Here is a 21,130-nt window from a genome sequence, read left to right as displayed (position 1 = left end):
GTAACTGTGTTAAAATGAGGCTATTAGAATAATCTAATCCCTAATCCAATCTGACCAGTATCCTTGTAAGAAGAGGAAGAGTCAGGGGCACATGGGTGGCTTAGTCGGTTAAGTGTCCGACTCTTAGTTTCAGCTCAGGTCACAATCTCACAGTTTTTGTGGGTTAGAGCCCCGTGTCGGGCTCCATGCTGTGTCAGGATGGAGCCTGCTTGGAATTCTCTCTCCCTCTCTCTCTGCCCATACCCCACTCATGTTCATGCTCTCTCTCTCTCTCTCTCTCTCTCTCAAAATAAAGAAACTTTAAAAAAATTTAAAAACAGAAAAAGAAGAGTGAGAACCAATGGGATGTCAGTGAACAGAGGCATGACCCTCTGAAGACACAGGGAGAAGGCTGCCATTTACAGCCCAAGGAGAGAGGCCACAGGAGAAACCAAGTGAAACAGAAATGTCACCTGGCGTGGTCAGGTGCTCTGAGAATGAGTATCAGTGAATCCACACTGGCCCGCAAGGTGGGGCCAGGCTGCATCAATACACTGGCACCTCACCACCACAGGAAATGGAGACATCACAGAACTCACTAGCGGGTGCTGGAATGACTGACAAACTGACCGGGAAGGGTGAGGAAGCCTACCTCCCTTGGCCTGACCCAGTCAGGGCACCAGGGACCAGGCCAGATCAGCCATGCTGCAGCAGGGCCCGGGGTGGGGGGGGGGGGGGGGGGGCGGGGTGGCAGCAGGAAGCACCCCCACTCCCCACGCAGCCACGATGCTATGCGAGCATCCCCTAGAACGCAGGGCCCCCAGGGGCAAAGAGAAGGACGGCACAAGAGAAAAAAAGCTCTGAAAGACTATTTCTCCCAGAGAGACGGTTTTCACTCCAAAGCATTTAAGTTACCTTTAACTGACGAGTTTGAGGGTTCTCCACCAAATGTTTTTTGCACCTCTGAATTGTTGTGGATTCATTTCCAGCTAAGCATGGCGTTTCTGATGGTGAGAAGTCATCCATGAACGAGACAGCAAGAAAAATGACCTAAACTTGGTCCGAGCAGTGAATTAGCCTAAGGCATCGCAGCATAGAATGTGAGCTGTCTCGACATCCATTCAACTGAGTGGAGTTTCAGGAGCCCTAAAGATGCTTGGGTAGCATGCACCCTCTCTTGAAATGTGGCACGGACCCCGCAAGCCACATTGGATGAGGCTCTGGTCTGTCTCACCAGAGGGTGAGTTCCAGTCTAAAGGCTTGGAGGTCTTCCCGCTTTTTTTCCATTTTTAAAAGAGCAGATGTTCTCCTGGGGAAGAGATATTTAGCTACCCAAACAAATCAGAGAAGTGGAAGAACAGAAAGAAGCCAGGCGTCTGCCTGCCACCGTGGCGGTGCCCAAAGGAATCACATTAGCCGGAGGGGAACACCCGGCCCCCGGGGAGGGCCTCGCTGCCTGGCACCGCTCCTGTCCTGAGCAAATGACAAATACGACCGTCTTTGTTCTGGTTCTCGATGTGAAGGACGGTCTGTGGGGTTATTTGTCTAGTTTGTTGACTCTCATAAAAGACATTCACAAATTTATTCTTAGTGCCGGGGTGCTTACGGGTGTCAAAGTGGAGTCTTTTCAGACGGTTGCCCCATGTTAAAACAAGCCACTCAGATGCATCTATAAATAATTGTCTGGGCTTCGTGTAGCTAACAAATGGCTTTTTCTCTCTCTCCTCTCTTTTTAAAATCAACTCTAAAATGATTTCATAAACAACGGGAGGAATTTCCCATTAATATTAAAGTGTGTCTGGGTTGGTCATTTTAATAGAACTTTCCAGAGGGAACAAGCAGTCCTTCCCTCTTGTCCATGTGAAACCTGTTCCCTTTTCAGAACAAGACATTTGGCAGCCCGGTCTCACGAGGACCAGTCATAGCTCCCAACCTCCTCCCCCCTCCCTATCCCGTGTCCATCTCGTTCACTGCTTTGGCCAAAAAGGAGGAGCTCCGTGAGTCTGTGGAGAGCAGCAGCCCGAGCCAGTCAGGAGAACATATCACCACCCCGAGGCCCTCAGTGTTTCCACTCTGACCTCAGATCTCCAGAATTTTACTTTTCAGGCTATTGCCCATCTAGGAAAGAAAGGCAGAAATTATGGCTGTCTCCATTTCGTCGATATACCAGAACTGCCCCGGGCCAGCCTTCTGCAAATAACAGTGTCTTTAAAAAAAAAAAAAAAGACCGAAATGTCTTTCTCTTTTACATACAAGGAAAAGGGCTGGTGTGCTGGCTCTACCTTGTCACCTTCTGTCTTTGGACTTCACCATCCTCAGCATATCACCCCATGGTCCAAGATGATTGCCCAAGTCCAGCCATCATGTCTGCATTCCAAGCAGCCAGAAGAAGAAAGAGATGCATGGGATTTCCTCCCATTTATGGTCACTTCCTGATTCCTTATACTCCACTGGGCAGAATGTAGTCAGATGGCCTGGCCTAGCTGCAAGGGAGGCTGGCACTCAGTAGGCAGCAGGTCCTGAGAGGGAGGATGGGCATCTCAGCCTCAGCAGTGACTACCCCCGGTCACCTCCCATAGAGCCTTCCCGTGCCTACACTCCAACTCCTACACAGTCCGTCTGTTCTTTTTCTAAAGAATTTCAGTTCTCATATCCCTCTCTTGAAAATTCACCTGCTACCCTTTACTTTCTCCGAGTTGGCTTCCAAGAGGTTGGACCACCAGACTGAATTCAAACGTGGTTCTCAGCTGGTCAGGACCACATGTTGTCTTAAACTCCCGTCCCATGAGCCTCCTCCTGTGCTCTGAACGTCTTATAACAGGCATGGAAACTGCCCCAGGAAGATCCCTAGAAGTGCAACTTGAAAGCAAAACTTCAGTCTCGCTTCATTCCTGCTTCATTCGGGGATCAACACAAATCTTCCAGCCTTTATGGGCCCCCCTAGGGAAGGTGCCAAAAGCCAGGGGGAGGGCAAAGCCACTCTGGCTGGGATTAACAGTGAGCCCCATTGACGGGTGAAGCCGCGACCTGGACGAGACCCGCAGACCTTGTGGACGTCCTGCTCCTCAGGTCCAACCTGGATTCTAAGGCCAACCACAGCTTGGACCCCACACCTCGTCTGAGAGCCCAGACACGGCCCCTGCCTTGCCACGTGGGATTTCAGCAGACCACAAGTGGCCTGTGTTAGCTGACCTCCTGGTGCCCTGCTGCCCTTCTGGGCCACTCCACTAGTCCAGCTCAGAACCTGCCGGCTCCACCACACCAGCGTCATTACTGACAGTGACAAAGGCTATCGAGCATCAAGCGTCAGAACAATGTCCTCTGCGTGAAATGCCTGAGCCACTGCCGTGGGTCCCATGAGTAGAATGAGTAGTAAAAGAATATCCCAGAAGTTGTCATAGAAAGATAAAGTAAGAAAACTACAAGTAGGAATGGTAAGGAAAAACAAGTCCTAAAGCAGCGTTTCTTCAATTTCATTCGATGAAATACCGGTCCCATGCTATATTGATAGGTGTTTCTACCCCTAAAAGCATGGTTAGCCAAGTTTGGAAATTGCTTCCACTAGAGATTCGTACCTTAGCAAATTAAAGGCTCTGAGAAGGCCTGCAGTAAAAAGCTGTTCATTTCCCTATTTGGCTCATCATTTCCTTAACCATTTAACTATCCCTTTTCCTTCTGGAATGTCTATTACTGCCTCGTGAAACCAATGTTCATCAGAATATTGAATCCTACAGTAATGCACTCAGGGCCACAGCTACTCCTCTGGTTCTGGAATCCAAACCACCAGCATTCAAATCTCTGCTCTGGCACTTTTTAGGGATATGACCTCGGGCATATTACTAAATATCTTTGTGCTTTGATTTCCTTCTCCATAAAAAGGGGATAATAAGAGCACCTGCTCCCTAGAATGGTTGTGAGGACTAAGTAAGTTGATGCACATGGAATGCTTAGACAGGTTGGAATAAATGTCAGTGGTGATGATGACGATGGTGAGGGTGATAATTACAACTCTGTATACTGGAACCCTTCCCCCAGTTCATATGTATATTTCATCCAGGGGTCAAGATTCTGATTAAAATCACCCATATGCTTCCAACATCCAACACAGGGCCTCAATGCTCCAAAAACGCTTGTTGAATGACTAACCAAATGGGAACTGGAATCATGAAGCAACAGACTCTTTGGAGAGTAGCTACAGGTGCAAAGCAAAGCAGAACTTCCCCCAAGGAAAAGAGCCACAGTTGTCTCCCCTAACATCCATACAGACCCCTAACGACCACCTGGAGAATGGGACAGGAACACCATGTCTCAGGCACTCTCTCCCATGAGCTGGAATGGCACACTGGCACCTTTGTATTTTATTCAGAACCAATTTATTGATCTACCACGTGGCCTGGGATAGGGTTCCGGTGGTTAATTGAACCATTCAGATCCTTGGTTACAGACAGGGTCAGCAGCTAGAGAGAGAGAGAGAACACGCCAGCCAAAAGCAGAAGCGGTGATGTGAAGACGAGTCAAGTGACAGCAGCAGGTGCTGTGGGAACCCAGAGAGAACCACCAAAGTGTAGCCAGGGTCTTTGACAAGATTCCAGCCACAACACAGAAATGTGTCCAGGAAGTCTCCCCTTCCTTGCACCAATTCCTGCTTCCTCCCCAGCACTTCATACCCTCTTGTCCTGTTTTTTAGACTTCTATGTGCGTATCTATGCATTAACACACCCATCACACACGTGCCCATATTTTCCTTCAATGGAGATAAAGCTCACTCAGGCCCTGAACCCCCTAACTAGCCAGGGCTCAGTCCTGCCATGGGGAATGGAGGAGGGAGCCTTGCCCAGTGTGTGGGCTAACACAGCAGGAGGAAGCCCAGGGGAAACATGGGGAGCCCCTGCTGAGCGTGCAGAAGTCAAGAGACATCTCTCCTCCCACAGAGCCTGACCCTGGATCCCCATTCTGTGTCATTAAAGCCAATGAACTCCCAGACTCCCACTGTGCAGCCCTACCCCACCCTGCTACCCTGCTGGCCCACCTCCTTCCACACACAGACCCTGTCATTCACTTGGCTCCCTTCATCTGACCTCCTTTCTCAGAACATTCCAGAGGCTTTCCCAACTCAGAGATTTCTCACTGGCTGTTCCCTCTGCCTGAGACGCTTTTTGCCCAGATGGCCACCTTCCTCCTTCAAGTCCCTGCTCCAACCCTGCCTCCCAGGGAGGCCCTCCCTTGGCACTGACTAGCCACCCCGGGCCCCTCCCCCTGCCCCAGCCTTTCCCCTTTCCACAGCACTTAGCATCTTTTCATAGGTGAGGTCATTGGTGTAGTTGTTAGGTTTATCATTTACTACCTGAACCCTATGAAGGCAGCACCTTAGCCTATTTTGACCACCAATGTATCTCAAGTACCTACAGCACTCTTCTGGTCTCTAACGGGCACTTGGTAAAAATTACATGAACGAACACAGGGATGGATGGGCTCCAGGCAAGGAGTGATGTGTTACAACTTAGGCCAAACAGGATTTCTTGCAGTCACGAATAATAAGGGCTGAAGTGATTTCATCCGGATATTAAAAGAAAGAGGTAAAAATTTGGGTCACTGAGCTGGAGAAAAGGGTATCTGGAGAGTGATATTCCCCAAATCTACTGACAGTGACTTCCTCTGGGGCTGAGAATTTGAGTAATTTGCCTTTTATGTTTCACATATGTGTAAAATAAATGTAAGTATAAATATATGTAATAATATATGATCGATAATACAAATATTATCTTTTATATTTCATATATATTTAAAATCTACTTATATATGTGTAAGTTTATATAAGTGAAATGTTATTTGATGTTATAATATTTTTACATATAACTTTTATAATATTAAGTTGAAAAGGTAAAGTGGTTGAATGCACACAGCAAACCATTCCAGGAGACTCTGGCCCCTCAGATCTGAGCCCCTGGTTCCAGCCTCCAAAGTCAGGGACAGGTCACCATGAGCATGAAGGGAGGGCAAGAGGTCCTTGAGGTGCAACCACACAGTCCCCAGTGCCTGGCTTTGGGGCCTGAGCCCCAGCATGAACCTAGTCTCCTCTCCTAGTAACAGAGCCCTGATGTTCCTTGGGAAAGTTTCATACACACACACACACACACACACACACACACACACACACACACACCCCACTCCAGGGGTGAGGGTGACCGAGGCCTAGTCACTTAGAACATTAGAGGTTTGTTCAGGGATGGGCATGTAACCCAACAGAATTCATCCCACAGCGCTTACTAGAAGCCTAAGAACAAAGTGCTCTCTTGCACTGGACTGAAGTCTGCCCAGTGCCGGTGGCAGCCATTCTCCCACCATGAGGACACCACCGACCTGAGGATGAAGCCAGTATGGAGAAAAGACAGAAAGACAAGAGTTAGTGAGAGTCCCTGATGCACCATTTGGACACCTGGATGCAGCCATGCCTGAAGCTAGCTCTACCCCATTCTGCTCAGTGTGATGAGCTAATTATGTTTAGCTCAGTTTACTGAGACCCATTTAATACAGGCATACTTCAGATACAGACTTGGGTGTTTCCTGGACTCTTCCCCATGGGGAAGAAGTCTGTTCATGGGTTCTCAGCAAGAACACATGTGGTAGAATTTTGTAAACAGAAGAAACCACAGGAGTAGACAGTGTCTCCGCTCCATTCGGACCACACCTCTACCCCAGTGCCTCTTGCTCATTCTGGTACTCGTCCCCCACCTTTGCTGTTTTTGTTTACAAAATCCTGAGCCCACATGAAGTGTGTGGAAGTTTACATTCCTCTGGGTGGCCCTAAGCCAATGACTGAAGGCCATGGGGGTATGAAAGCCCATCTCTCTTGCTCAGAACCAACTCTGAGAGACAGATCACACCCCCAGAGTCCCCTGCAGGACTGAACGGAAGCCACCTTCATGTGTTCTGTCTAAAATCACTCTCCTGCTTGGCTTAAGGTCCTGCTTCACACCCCTTACTGCTTTCCCTTGGGAGCACTCACCTCATATATCAACTGCACCCCGGTCCTCTGAGGGACATAATTTAGGACACCAGGTGCAAACAGGCAAGGCCAGGTGCACTCTGCGCACCCCCAAAGAGCAGGGGGTTGTGGTGCCTGGAGGTCATCTTTCCAGCAACCCCCGGAAGAAGACACCCAGTGCTTTCCCCCTTCCCTCAGGCAGCCACAGAGCAGTGAGTAAGCTGCCGCCCGAATATCCACCACCCAGGATTGTCACACAGGAAGGGAAACTAATCTGGCTCCATGCCTGAGAAGAAGGACAGCGGGGATGACACGGGACACTCAGGCACTCAGTCTTTCATCCCCACTCTGAGCACTTGGATTCCTCCCCTCCTCAAGCTCTCCTTGTCTTACCACAGTGCCTCTGCGATGTTCAGCAGTCACCGGTTCAACTACCACAGTCCAGTGACCCAGAACTCCACGAGGCAGCTCTCCAGACCCATCTTGGATCGGCCCCTCAAAGCCATGTGCCAGGACCACACCATGGGCCCTCTGGTTTCATCGACTCCTGGGGGCACGGGCAGCCAGAGCTGAATTTCTAGTTCTTTGGCTGCTACTAGATAAACTTTCACTCAGAACTCCATAGAAAACAAGCCCTCGCCTCTTGGCCACTCTACAGCGCCCCTCCTGACTTTGTGGACGACATGACCACAAGAAGTGTGTCGACCTTGTCCCAGGATTGTCTTCTCAAGAGCCACTCCTCTCCTACTGGCAAGAACCTCCCAGACCATGTCATTCCGAAGGCTCCGATGGGGAGCTCTGACCACAGAGATGAGTTGTGGCTGGACCTGTGAGCACAGCCAGGCCAGTGAGACTCGATGGCAGACTTGGGGGGCAGAAATGCTCTCCTTCTGTGGATGTGAGGCTAGGGACAACATTTAACGCCTGGCAACACCAGGAGCCACCATGGAGAGGACCTATTCAAGAGTGAAGTCAACGCATTCTCTTCCCTGTTGTCGTTGGGGTTTTGCTCTTGACGTGTTCCTTTGGTTTTCTGCTCAAGCCAGTATGAATTGGGCTTCTTCTGTCACTTACACCCAAAAACATAATAACTAATAGAAATACCAATGGGTAAAGTACACGGGAAAAGTGCCTCTGTATTCAGCTCCACCATTAACTTGTCACATGGCTGTGGCCAAGGCCCTGAACATCTGAGACAAAGGCAGTGGAGAGGGGGTCTATAGATCTCTTCCCAGGCTCTCAGCAGAGCACGTGAACGTTGATCTGCCTTTACCTTCCACAGAATTCTCATTGAAAGCCTAGTTCAAACCTCCAGGAAGCCTGTCCTTCTCTCTCAAGCCCTTGGAAATTCCTCCCTCCCTGCTTTGAACTCCTGCAACATTTACCTGTCTCTGCCACTCACTGGTTCTTACACTGCCTTGATATTTTTAGGCCACAGTGCATGCATATGTGCTGTGTCCCCCCAAAATTCCTAAGAGTAGCTAAGTAGCTCACCCTATTTCAGGTACTGGGCTAAACCCATTACATGCAGGCTCCTATGTGAGCCTCACAACCTTCCTGCAGGTACAGGATGGTTATTATCTCATTATCCCCACTTTAAAGATGAGGCATAAAAGTTCGAAGAAAACAAGTCACTTGCCAAAGATCACCCAACCAAGTGTCCCAAAACAGGGATCCCTTGAGATGATAAACTTCTGTATTATAGGTCATGCCACTCCTATATGGAGTGCTCATCACATATCCATTCCTCCCCAACATCTGCTGATGGATTCATCTACGGATTTCAGGAAGGTGCAGGTCAGGCAAGAGGAAAGGACAAATGGCCTTTGGGGCTGCCTCACCAGGAAGCCCAGGTCTGCGAGTGGAGGGGCACGAGCCCAGCAGATGGCCGCTCCCTGCCCCCCATCCCCTCCGCACAGAGCCCCGTTCACCACTTGGCCAGGAGGTGAGGCAACGTTCCCAGGGAATTCGGAGGCAGCTCTCAGGAGCTGCGAAGGCAGCTGGCTGACAGATGAGCAGTTCTATCCCCTGCAACAAAAGGAATTCAGTCCTCATCAAGAGCTCACACTGCCAATCTGTGACCGAAACGACCCATACTCGTGAGCCGAACCCTGAGCTGGTCCCAAAACTTAACCTTGTCATCAAAGAGTGAAACAAACCAATTTTTTTTTCCAGGGGGAAAAAAAAAGGCAGACCAGTTTGAACCTGAGCTAAAACCTGTGCGTTTTCATAAGACAACTGAACAGGAACAAAAATCAGACGTCAAAATGTTCTGTGCATGAAACCAATATGCATCCAATCCAAGTTCTTGACTTGAAAACACATTCAGGAGGGAGCATTTTACCTCCCTGTGTGGCTCGGTGCAGTGCGTAATAGTGTTCTAAGGAACACTGTGTGAAAAATGGAGGCTGGCTTTTTTTTAATGTGGTAAAAAAAAAAAATGTTATTTTATTTTAACTCTCCATAAAGACCAATCTGAAACTTTCAGAACATTCAGTTCCCTTTGTATTGGCAAAAGCATTTCGAGGATCGATCCATAATAATAATACAGCCTGAAAGCAGCAGCTGAGAGGACAAAGCCTTGAGCACAGGCACATTACTCTGGGGCTATGGTCACCAGCAGTCCAGGACAGGTGTGGCTCTCATCAGACAGCCTGACTCGGCCCACCTGAGGCTGGGCCTTTGTACCTGTCCCCTTCTACAAGGCCCCACCTGCACAAAAGCCTCTAACTCCAGATTTCACGCCCCAGAAGAAAGTACACTGGGCCAGCAGGACTATGCCATTCTTTTTTTTTTTTTTTTTTTTAATTTTTTTTTCAACGTTTTTATTTATTTTTGGGACAGAGAGAGACAGAGCATGAACGGGCGAGGGGCAGAGAGAGAGGGAGACACAGAACCGGAAACAGGCTCCAGGCTCCGAGCCATCAGCCCAGAGCCCGATGCGGGGCTCGAACTCACGGACCGCGAGATCGTGACCTGAGCCGAAGTCGGACGCTTAACCGACTGCGCCACCCAGGCGCCCCAGGACTATGCCATTCTCATTCCACCTCAGCCTCTAGACAAGCTGCTTTCTGGGTCCCACAGCAGGAACTGTAAAGCCTGCCTGGTGAGGGGCCTCCCGGCCATAAACACGTACCGATGCTACAGCCTGAGGAACGAGAATGCAGAGCGGAGAATGGGAAGCTGACTGGATTGGAGGTGGGGGGAAGGGCCGCCACCACCCGCTCTCTGCACCATCACACGATAAACATGTGGAGACGATCCTTCCAGTGACCAAAGACCAATTATACCTGTTTTAAACACCAAGGGCTTCCAAATGGCAAACCGTAGTTACTCTGGGGTGTGGGGATGCAGAGTAGGAGGCAGAGAAAATTCTTTTTACTTTACACTTCTATCTGTTTGCAGGGGCGCCTGGGTGGTTCCGTCGGTTAAGCGTCCGACTTCAGCTCAGGTCGTGATCTCACAGTTCGTGGGTTCGAGCCCCGCGTCGGGCTCTGTGCTGACAGCTCAGAGCCTGGAGCCTGCTTCCGATTCTGTGCCTTCCTCTCTCTCTGCTCCTCCCCTGTTCGAACTCTCTCTCTCAAAAATAAATATTTTTTTAAAAAAACTTAAAAAAAACAAAAGATAAGGAGCATGCATACATGGCATTTACAATGTTTAAAATAAAGGCTAAAATGCACAAATCTAGATATAGATATACAGATAGATACAGATGATATATATATATATACACACTGTGCTAAGCACATGGTGGAGGCAGAAACCAGAGGAAAAGACTGATTAATTGAACTGCATAAAGTCAAAAATGTTCTATTTGTAAAGAAAGAAATTATATTAAACTATGTTAGTAGGAGATATTTATAACAAATAAGCAATTTATAAAAGAATACAGCCAGTAAACGTAAAATATTCATCCCTGCTAATAACTGAGGATACACAAGGAAATCAGATCACATTTTTGCCCCCCAAACTAGCAAATACATCTCAAATTTTTTTTATAATACTTTTGAAAAGAGGACAGACAGGTAAAAAACCCCAACCCTGCTCATAGGAGGATAAATTGGTAAACCCTTTTTGGAGAACAATATTGTAAAACCTATTAATAACTGTTGAAATGTGCATAAACTTTGACATAGCAATTCCATTTCTAAGCATTCATCCCTAAGGAAAATCATCATGGCTAAAGATACATGCATCTGAATGTCAAGTAAAGCACTGTTTATAAAAGCAAAGTTGGAAATAGCCTCACTGTCCAAACAATGAAGGACGGGTTTAATATATTATGGCATTATACACAGGGAATAACTATGCAGCTATTAAAATGATGATAGAGAAAAACATGAAACAACATGGAAACATCCTTGATACAGTCAGTGGAAAACACTGGTCACAAATGGCTGGCACAATGTGAATCTACCTTTATAAATAAAGATAGGTAGATATATCTGCATTTAATTTTTAAATACCCTACTCAATGCTATTTTTTAAAGGGTTTGTTTGCTTGTTTGTTTTGAGAGAAAGAGAGAGCAAGTGTGAGTGGGGGAGGGGCAGAGACAGAGAGAGACAGAGAATCCCAAGCAGGCTCCACACTGTCAGCACAGAGCCCAACGCAGGGCTCAATCCCGTGAACCGTGAGATCACAACCTGCGCTGAAATCCAGAGTTGGACATTCAACTGACTGAGCCACCCAGGTGCTCCAAGGCTATTTTAACGTTTTCGGCATTTTTTGTAATGAAATAATCCCTATTTTTTAAAAAGTAAAAGACACCCAGTGCTCAAACGCATCCAAGAATCATTTTCAAGTACTCAATCAGGAAGCAAACATCTTTAAGTCAACAAGAACCAAAGGCATATCAAAGAAGATAAAGTGGTATCAATTATTCCAAATAACCCCTCCAATTAATCTTCTATGCCTTTTTTGTAAGACCACAGAATATGAGTTCATACAGATGAGGTCATTGTGTTGCACAACTTGTTGGACCAGGACAACATTCTAAAATCATAACCTATTCTTACCCACAGAAAAGAAGAAAAGAAGCAAAGAAGCTGGCTCCCTTATTTCCCTAGAAGAAAATGAATGCATCTTTAAAACTCAGGGTGGAAAGGCAGATTTCACGGGGATCTGAGACCAGGACGGTTTGGCTTACAGCCAACACTGCTTTGCACTGGTGTGAAATTCAGGTTTTCAAACAAAGAAAGGGGCATACTAGGGGCGCCTGGGTGGCTCAGTCGGTTGAGCGTCCAACTTCAACTCAGGTCACAATCTCGCGGTCCGTGAGTTCGAGCCCCGCGTCGGACTCTGGGCTGACGGCTCAAAGCCTGGAGCCTGTTTCGGATTCTGTGTCTCCCTCTCTCTCTGCCCTTCCCCCGTCTGTCTCTCTCTGTCTCAAAAATAAATAAACGTTAAAAAAAAAAAAGAAAGGGGCATGCTTGAGAAGAAAAGGCCATGTGCAAGCTGCAGAATACTGATGTGCCACAGCAAGAAAAGAGATAAAATATCCAAGAGGGAGAACTAGAGATCACTGCCCTACAGAGCTTTCCTGGGACTCGCGCACCCGCACACACAGTAGTTGCCCAGGAAATGGTGGCTGACTAACGCTTGTGGCGGACTTCACTACGTTTCTCTCGCAACTCCTATCTGACCTCGCATCCCTCACCAAAATATTTCCCCTCTCAGCGGAGGCCAGCACAAAACACTCAGGCCACAGGATTAAGACATGTGGCACAGCACAACGTCCCGTGAAGGGGAAAGTTACACACGTGAGAAAAACATCCACAGTTCACGGCTTCATCCACTAATGCCTCTTCTCCACGGTGTCTCGGGAGAGCCTCCCAAGCAGGCAGCACCCTCCGGAATCCTGAAGCATAACTGGCAACTTCGTCAATTACTCCTTGTCAGACACACCCATGTGCTGGGAAGAATGTCTCACTGTTCATTCAAGTCATTTGGGCAAGTCAGGAAGACACTCATATACGAATGCGTGCTATAACCTAATCTGCACACCAGGATGATGACGTCTCCTATTACTGTGTTATTGATCCTCCCCAGGATCCGGACAACAGTCCCTTCTGATCTTGGACCTAACCTGTAGAGAGAATTTCATTCCGAATGTACCCCTTTTCAACTGAATAATGGGATGGTAAAAGAAATTTATCTTCGCTGGCTTTTAACCGCCCTGGGGATTTTTTTCCCGCTGTTTGCGCATTTCCTACCAATCAAATCACAGACTGTTCAGACGGCTTATGAGCACTGTACATCATCTCGCTTGGAAATGATCTGCAGCTACGCTTCTCTTCACCATAATTCTCCCAGAAGGGGGTGTTCTGTGTTCTTTTAGAGACCTGTCTGGCAGAAGGCTGAAGAGAAAACTTCCCGAGAGAAAGTTTTCGTGCACAAGGTGGGTTTCCAGAGGTTGTCGGAGGGGATGGGATGATAGTTGGCCCAATGTAAAGATGCTAAGCCACCATGGCCAGTGAATGTTTGCTGAATAGGATTATGCTACGACATTAAGGGTGTCAGTCCTGAGCAACAGTCTAAAGGAAAAGCACAGAAAACGGCCCTGTGGCCAGAGGAGGGGGAGGACACTCAAAATCAAACACGGGAAAGTCAAAAACTCAACCATATCACTTTGTCCCAAATCAGAATACCCATATTTAATGATCAGACGGGTTTGGTAAGCAACAATCTTTGAGTGTAAATTATTTAAAAACCGCTTTACTAAAAGAATAGGGTTTGTTGTATAAATGTTCTTTGTCAAATACATGATGCTTGCCATTTTTGGCTGGAAATGTGGTTTATACTATTTATACAGAGATTTATGTAACTTTCAGATGACTTTTGTATATATTTGTAAGCATCTGCTCACTCTAGCTTTGCATATGGTCAGCACTGAATATATGTTTGCTGCATAAGGAGATAAATGAATGGCTGCCTTTGGAAAGCAAACATTTCCAAACATTTGGCCACAAAACTGGGGGGAATGCTGAAGATCTGATGGGATATGAACCTGATCCACTGTCATACAATCTGAAGGATCCCATCTGGAAGTCTCCCCTGAAGAAGACCAAAAAAAAAAAAAAAAAATGTAAACAAAGGAGAAAATGAAGTGGACCCACTGACCGGGCAGTTTAAGAAACCGGGAATGGGGCGCCTGGGTGGCGCAGTTGGTTAAGCGTCCGACTTCAGCCAGGTCACGATCTCGCGGTCCGTGAGTTCGAGCCCCGCGTCAGGCTCTGGGCTGATGGCTCGGAGCCTGGAGCCTGTTTCCGATTCTGTGTCTCCCTCTCTCTCTGCCCCTCCCCCATTCATGCTCTGTCTCTCTCTGTCCCAAAAATAAAAAATAAAAAACGTTGAAAAAAAAATTTAAAAAAAAAAAAAAAAAAAAGAAACCGGGAATAACGTTCATCATCTTCTAGCTCATATCCAGTAGGGTCAAGCACTATCAGGTCCTGTCTCTGAACCTCTTCCCACATCCTCCCTACCCCTCACACCATGAAAGTCCAGAGTGAATGGGTTAGCCCTTCACCGGGCATGCCAAACCCAGGACTGCGGTAGTCCAGGGCACAGAATAACCACGGACTCTTCTCTGCCAACTCTCCTACCATCTCAGAGATGAGACCCCGAATCCGTACAGGATTCACAGAGAGGCATGCGACAGTCCACACCTCCACTTAGAGCTGTACTGCCGAAGGGTGGTGCACAGGCTTACGGCTGGACTGATACAAGATCATTTTAGGTGGGGCCTAGGTGAAAGTTCACTGCTAAAAGGAGTTATAAATTTATTTATTTATTTATTTACATTTCCCAGGAAAATTATAGCCAGGCCATGAAACAGGAAACCGCTTATATGAGTGCTTCCCAAGGTGACAGCACATAAGCTTCCCTTTCAAAAACAATGTGAGGCAGGGGAAGAGTTGGGTAACAAGACTACGCAGCCCTCACTTCTGGGCTTTGAGGACTTTTCTTTGTTTTCCGCCTCCCCGCCCCCCCCCCCCCCCAGCTGAACGCCCAACATCCTACAGACACACACAGAATTAAGCGGTTAAACAGGTCTTGGAGAGAGGTGTAAGTGCATCAGCCCAGGAAAGGTTCTGAGAGGGTCTGCAGCTACAAAAATAGTCTGCTTACCTTTGTTTAACCTTTTTTTCACATCATGCGTATTATTATCCCACGGGGACACACCTTGCAAGACACCCCTCCACATTTTCTAAATTCTACCTTTGGGCGAACTCCAACCATGAAAAAGCTGAATGTTTGGGCCAGAATGTCTTGGGTTCTCATGCGAGCGTTTTCACTGGAAGGACCTTGCTTACCTGGCATCTGCCTCCACGGAGGGAATTTCTTGGTGAGGTGGACAAAACCCATTGTTCCGTGTATTGCAGTGCTGGGGTGAAGAAGTCCTTGACTTCATCACGCAGTGTTTCCTCCGTGAAAACCCAGGGTAGAAACCTTGACTCTTCCATAATCAGCCAGATGTTTGGTTCCGGCGAGAACTGTGCTTTTCCTGAGTGAGCTGGGCTTGGGTCCAGCTGCTGGCAAGTGCGAGGCCTCTTGTAGATCACATTTCCTTCTTTGCTTTGGCCACCACTAAGCTCAGAGCCAGATTTGCAGTTCACCTTTAGACATCGTGCAGGACTTTCGGGTTCAAGTGTCCGTGTACAGATCTACGTCTGGAAGGTTCTCCTGTCTCACCCTTGTTCTTCTTCACTCTCACATCATTCTTTACACAGGTTGTCCTGTTGTGTTCTGTGGGTTTGCCCTAAGGTCTTCTGAATGAAGGAGAGATTATGCACTGATGTTTCAAGCCTTCTTTCCCTCCATCCAGGAAGATGCAACAGGAGGAGACCGTGTGGACCACATCTTTCTTGTCCCATGGAGGAACACTGCATTTTTATGTTGTTTGCTCTTTATACTTTTAGTAGATTTTGGTTTTCTGAAATTATTTGTTTGGGTGTAAATCATCGAAAGTGGTATTTATGGGGGTGCCTGGGTGGCTCAGTTGGTTAAGCGTCTGACTTAGGTCATGATCTCGCGGTTCACGAGTTCAACCCCGCGTCGGGCTCTGTGCTGACAGCTCAGAGCCTGGAGCCTGCTTTGGATTCTGTGTGTGTGTGTGTGTCTCTCTCTGCCCCTATCCCACTCGTGCTCTGTCTCTCTCTCAAAAATAAATAAAAACATTTTAAAAAATTTAAAAAAGAAAAGAAAATGGTATTTATATATTGCTTGTATATTTTAGGGTTTTTTCTTTCTTTAATTCTTGCATACTTAGAACATGGATCTACATGTGGCCCACCTGAATAAAAATCGTAAAGTTGGGGCACTTCCCTGAAAATCCAGAAGCCAAATCTTGTCCCTCTTCCCTACTCTCACCTGATGGCAACATCTGGCACAAGCTGAGGACAGCATCTTCCTGGCCTTCCATTCTCACCAGACCCCCTACTGTAACCTCCCAGAAATGGCAGCATTTTTATTTTTAGTACTATTCCATATTAGGGGTAAAGGAAGGCGCTCGAGATTTTCTTCTATGGCATCAGTAAGCTAGTATTTCCTTACAGAGGCTATGCTTGGATCCTTCCATGCATGATGATGATGAGTAGGATTCTCTCCACTTTACCAACAAGAAAATCCAGACTTGGAAAGTTAAATGACTTGAGTTTGGATCTCAAGCTTTTGTCAGTCCCTCAGCAAGCGACAGGGAAGCTGGGAAGGGTGAGAAACAAAACATCCCACTCAGAAATCAAGGAGCTCTGACAGAAAGGCAGCATGAGATTAAATTATGGAATGCTTTTATCAGTGTCCCAGCCCCATCTTTCTTCAGTTCCCCTCTTTCGTTCCAAAGATCCTCTTTTTACTCCACCTTTTCCCTCCCCAGAAAACCGCCAAGAGGCCTCCACCACCACTTCTTGCCCCGGAAGAAGTGTTTGCCCCCCCAGGTCCCGGTCTTTGTCCTTCCTCTCCGTCCTCTGCTTCATAGTAAGGGCCACCGCCGGGGAGAAGAGTGTGATGAACTAATGCGTTCTAAGGCAACTGCCAAGGCCCCTTGTTAATATATTCCTTGTCTCAGAGAGAGCTGCGTTGTTCAAAGCGACCACAGGGAAGCACCCACACCGTAACTCAAAGGAATAAGATTTTGAATGCAGGAATTTCGGGCGGTGAGCAGGAGGCTGGGGAAATATTCTCTCAACGGCCGCAGGCTTCCTGGCACCCTGAACGCCCTGCCATGGGAGAGCCTCAGGTCCCGTACTACAGTGTTGTAAAACAGGAAGCCCGTCCCTATGTCCTCCGCCCAGGACACAGTCACCATTTATGGCAGGCCTGTGACAAGGGACAGAGCCATCTCTGACGGAGGCTAGCCGGGAGGTCAGGACTACAGGAGTCACAGCCCAGAGCAGCTGCCCTCACTGGCCTGCCTGGCACCAGACTGGGCCTGACCCAACTGCCCACCCTTCCCCAGGAACCAGACCTGCCTCCAACAGGCAACTCATCAAAAGGCCTAGACCTCACTGTGGCTCACTAGCTCTCTGAGCCGCCTGGTTTCCTTGCCCGGTAGAGTTTAATGCAGGCAGCGTCCTAGCGGGACATCCAAACTCCCCCACCCCCTAGTGGAGAGAGGAAAGCCCTGCGCAGCCGGGCTCCAGTCCCTGCTCCTACAGTCACAGCAGCTCTCCACCAGCTGGGTAGAATGGACTATTGCAGAAAGGAGAAGGAGGCCGGGCCAGGCACATGTGTTCCTCCCCAGGCCTCCCCTGAGGGTCTTTGATGGCTTTCCCACAAAGTTTTTCTGGCCTGCACTGATCACGCCAAGTCTTAGACCGTGAGATGTCAAATATGTGAACGAAAATGGAAAAAGTGTGTCCGTGCACTCATTCTCTCATTGGGAGTACAAGGAATTAGGGGACCAGATTCTGGGAGGCTTTACTCTTCCGTAATCAGCCAGATGTTTGGGCTGGCCCGGATCACACAGGCTCAACAGAACGCCGCACTCCCCAGTGGAGGTAAATCACCTCGCTCAGAGGCCCATGTCACCTGCGGTTACACCAGCTCCAAGACCCCAAGGAGGCTAATCACTGTCCCCAGACCAAGGGCCAGCTTGACGCGCCACCTTTGGGGCTTAACCTCTGACACACTTGACACGTGGAGGACCTTCGGGGTTGGTTTTGGGGTTGGTCGGGGGGCTTATTTGTCGTTTGTCCATAAACTGACAAAAACGTAAGAAAGTTCCATTTTCTTGAATTCCTTAGCTAGAGGAGCATCTGTGCTCAGTGACTCCCTCTGATACAGGGTTTCAAGGAAGGGTGACTGGGACAGTGACAAGATGCAGCCTGTCCCACCAAAAGGAGGGGCACACAAGAACATTCCAGGCCTTCACCAGGTCACTTGTTCCTTCCACATGCATCCGTCTGACCATCAGGGTGGGAAGGTAAATGAGTCCCCCAGATACGTTCTGCCAGAAGCGCTCCCAAGTCTAGTGAGGGAGGCAGATGGTAGGGGGAGGGCGAGTATTTACCATGTGCCTTGATGGAGGAAGGAACTATGTAGTCGAGAAGCTCACAGGAGATGCCATTTTCTTTGAGTCTTGAAAAATGAGCAGAAGAAATCCCCTTCTCAGGGATTTTTTTAAGAAGCATCCTCACCCTGCCACAAATGTCTACTACTAACTCAGGGCTCCAAGGCCAGCCAAGGGGAAGCCTTTGCCCCCATTCCACCCTCGGCCATGTGTCTCCCCTCCAATGACTACTTCTAGATCGAGAATGATGGGTGGCACACATTGGAGCCAACTTCAAGTTAGAAGATTTCACGTTAAGACTAATCTTGAATTTTTCTTTCTCTCTTCTAGAAAAACTGGAAGATACGATGATACTGGGCCCATACTTGGCACGGCAGCTCTAGGCTGGGACTGAGCGGGAGCTTCCCCCATCACATGATGCACATACCAGTTAGCCTTTGTTGTGTAAGAAACCACCTCAAATCGTGGCTTAAAACAATAATCATTTATTAGCTATGAGTGTCTGCAATTTGGATTGGGCTCACCTAAGTGTTTCTTCAGCTGGTCTCGCCTAGGCTCACACACACGGCCACAGTCAGAAGCTGACAGACATTGGATCGGACACCTCAGTTTTCTTCTACGTGGCCTGTCCAGCAGGCTAGCTCAGTGCTCTCCCATCAGCCCCAATAGGTAAGCATTTTTCAAGCCTCCCTCTACATACCTTTCATTAATGTCCCATTGGTTAAAGCAAGACACAAGATCAGTCAGATTCACAGGTTAGTGAAACAGACTTCGTCTCTTGATAGGAGAGGCTACGAAGAATCTATGGCTATTTTTTCCAGGGGCTCTCCAGCTCACCATAATCCCCACCCCACAGAAGCTACAGGCCAGCTGCCATTTCCCCCTTAACTCGAACTCCTGGTTTTCTCACATCTGGTCTTTCTCAAGACTTCACTATACCTGGAACTCTGTAGGTATCCAAATGAAAAAACTGAACATAGAACTCTGATTCTATGGCGTGGCTCGGAACAAGCATGCCCGACCTTTCCACGGGCGCACAGGGGAAGGCAAAATGGATTTGATGACAATAAAATCCAGAAAGACGATCCAAGGTAGTAGGTGAAGGTGCTGCCCAAGAAAGGTCAGCCTGGCCAAGATCCCAAGTGGTGAGCAACAACGTAGAGAGAACATCAGCAATGCTGAGCCCGTGCAGAATCTCCCGTGAGAAGGGCATGTCCGTAGAGGAGGGAGGGCAAGGTAGCCCCCAGAAGAACTCACAAAGAGCCAACTGCAGGCAAGAAAAGAAGAGGAAACTCCGCTTTCACAAATGATGACCAAACTGGCTCTGCAGCTCAGCGTTCAGGGGCAGCAGAGAGCCAGCCCAGCATGCCCAGGGAAGTGATAATGCCCCACACTTCCACTGGCAGGGCATGTAGAGAACCCAAAGGATTGCAAAACAGGATGCTTGAGGATCAAACCTAGTCTCTCGATGAGCAGAAGTTCCAGAACATGGTACAGAACATCTCCAGATGACACAAGAGGAGCCAGGGAGGGCTCGGTTAGGCCAAGTTCTACCAGAACTAATGGACAGCACCTGTTACAATGAAAATGGTTATCCTTCCCCCTTTCCATGAGAACTGTTTGGCTTTTGCTCTCAGGGGTTCAAAATTGTATCTGCAGTTCCTAAACCTCTTAAAAGATGACACTATAATCCATAGGCTAAAATACACATCGCAGTGAAGAACACAACACCCCCTATGAAGTATTCCTGACAAAAATGAATGAATCCAATCAAGCCTTCAGACTTAAACTTCTAGGACACAGGAAACGCTGGGGACAGAAGAAGAGGTAAGGAAACACCATGAAGAAACGCTAAGACGTTCGGAATGTGGGACTTGGTACCACTCGGTCAGCCTAGCCTCTTGTCATAGTAATTTCTGAAAAGGAGAGGGAGGCAGTAGACTGTTCTAGAATGAGACTAACGTACACCAAGCAAAGGCAATGCAGAAATGCTGGCTGGATTCTAATCCCTACAAAATGAAAATCCCAGCCATGGAACCATTTGGGCAGATAAACAGGGACACCGTAACGTAGATTGCATATTGGATGACATTAGGAAATTACTGTTGTTTCGGCATGATGATGATATTGTATATAAGGAGGGGTGCCTTCTTGATTTAGGAGATACATGCTGGAGTATTTAAGGTTTGTGCCAGTTAGTAAAATGCTGTCTCTTGACTCCAAACTCAGTACTCTATACTCGGCCTCCGATGCTAGATCTGGACTCTGCAAACCCTCTGACAGGCTCTGCCAACCCTCTGACAGGCTCTGCCACTCAGCACGGCCTTTTCACCCTGGCACCAAGCACTTCTTGGCAGCTGCAGCCACTGAAGCCAGCGCCACACAGACACCAGCACCCTCCAGCCAGCCCCCCGCTCAGAGGTCTGGGTCCCAGCCCACGCTCAGAGGCCAGCACCAGCCCAAGCAGCCTCCCTGCCAGGCTTCTAGTTGAAGAATCCCAGGCTTTCACCTTTATGCCGCCAGCCTCGCCTCCTCCACAACTCCTTAGAGTTCTCTTCCTACTCTTGCAGTTCCCTGGTTATAAGTGTATACCTAGGTAAGTCATTCGAGTAAATTCTCTCTACTCAAATAGCAGGTGTGGTTTCTGTCTCCCAAATGG

The 21,130-nt window shown here is 48.1% G+C and overlaps 1 long non-coding RNA gene across 1 annotated transcript in view; it reads right to left on the bottom strand.

Annotated features, from left to right (window-relative positions):
* LOC147584200 (uncharacterized) overlaps window positions 1–21,130 on the bottom strand; it is a 315,495-nt gene that overhangs the window by 237,885 nt on the left and 56,480 nt on the right. The gene's annotated exons all lie outside the window — the stretch shown is intronic.

This window comes from Puma concolor, chromosome A1 (assembly GCF_028749965.1).
Source record: "Puma concolor isolate L17-30 chromosome A1, mPumCon1.1.hap2, whole genome shotgun sequence".
Lineage (NCBI taxonomy): Eukaryota > Metazoa > Chordata > Mammalia > Carnivora > Felidae > Puma > Puma concolor.
This window is presented reverse-complemented; position numbering and strand designations above follow the sequence as displayed.